Consider the following 1,246-nt stretch of genomic DNA (forward strand, 5'->3'; position numbering starts at 1 on the left):
ATTAGTTGAATTAGACGTGTAGTCTAACTAGCAGAGTTAGACGTGCAGTCTAACTAGTTGAGTTAGACGTGCAGTCTAACACACGGAGTTAGACGTGCAGTCTAACTAGCGGAGTTAGACGTGCAGTCTAACTAGTTGAATTAGACGTGCAGTCTAACACACGGAGTTAGACGTGCAGTCTAACTAATTGAGTTAGACGTGCAGTCTAACACATGGAGTTAGACGTGCAGTCTAACTAGAGGAGTTAGACGTGCAGTCTAACTAGTTGAGTTAGACGTGCAGTCTAACTAGAGGAGTTAGACGTGCAGTCTAACTAGTTGAGTTAGACGTGCAGTCTAACTAGAGGAGTTAGACGTGCAGTCTAACTAGAGGAGTTAGACGTGCAATCTAACTAGTTGAGTTAGACGTGTAGTCTAACACACGGAGTTAGACGTGAAGTCTAACTAGCGGAGTTTGACGTGCAGTCTAACTAGTTAAGTTAGATGTGCAGTCTAACACGCGGAGTTAGACGTGCAGTCTAACTAGCGGAGTTAGACGTGTAGTCTAACTAGTTGATTTAGATGTGCAGTCTAACACACGGAGTTAGACGTGCAGTCTAACTAGCGGCGTTAGACATGCACTCTAACTAGTTGAGTTAGACGTGCAGTCTAACTAGTTGAGTTAGTCGTGCAGTCTAACACACGGAGTTACACGTGCAGTCTAACACACGGAGTTAGACGTGCAGTCTAACTAGTTGAGTTAGACGTGTAGTCTAACACACGGAGTTAGATGTGCAGTCTAACTAGCAGAGTTAGACGCGCAGTCTAACTAGTTGAGTTAGACGTACAGTTTAACACACAGAGTTAGACGTGTAGTCTAACTAGAGGAGTTAGACATGCAATCTAACTAGTTGAGTTAGACGTGCAGTCTAACACACGGAGTTAGACGTGAAGTCTAACTAGCGGAGTTAGACGTGCAGTCTAACTAGTTGAGTTAGACATGTAGTCTAACACACGGAGTTAGACGTGCAGTCTAACTAGTTGAATTAGACGTGCAGTCTAACTAGTTGAGTTAGACGTGCAGTCTAACTAGTTGAGTTAGACGTGAAGTCTAACACACGGAGTTAAACATGTAGTCTAACTAGCAGAGTTAGAGGTGTAGTCTAAGTAGTTGAGTTAGACGTGTAGTCTAACACACGGAGTTAGACGTACAGTCTAACTAGTTAAGTTAGACGTGCAGTCTAACACACAGAGTTAGACGTAGAGTC

Source organism: Impatiens glandulifera, chromosome 7 (assembly GCF_907164915.1).
Source record: "Impatiens glandulifera chromosome 7, dImpGla2.1, whole genome shotgun sequence".
Taxonomy (NCBI): Eukaryota; Viridiplantae; Streptophyta; class Magnoliopsida; order Ericales; family Balsaminaceae; genus Impatiens; species Impatiens glandulifera.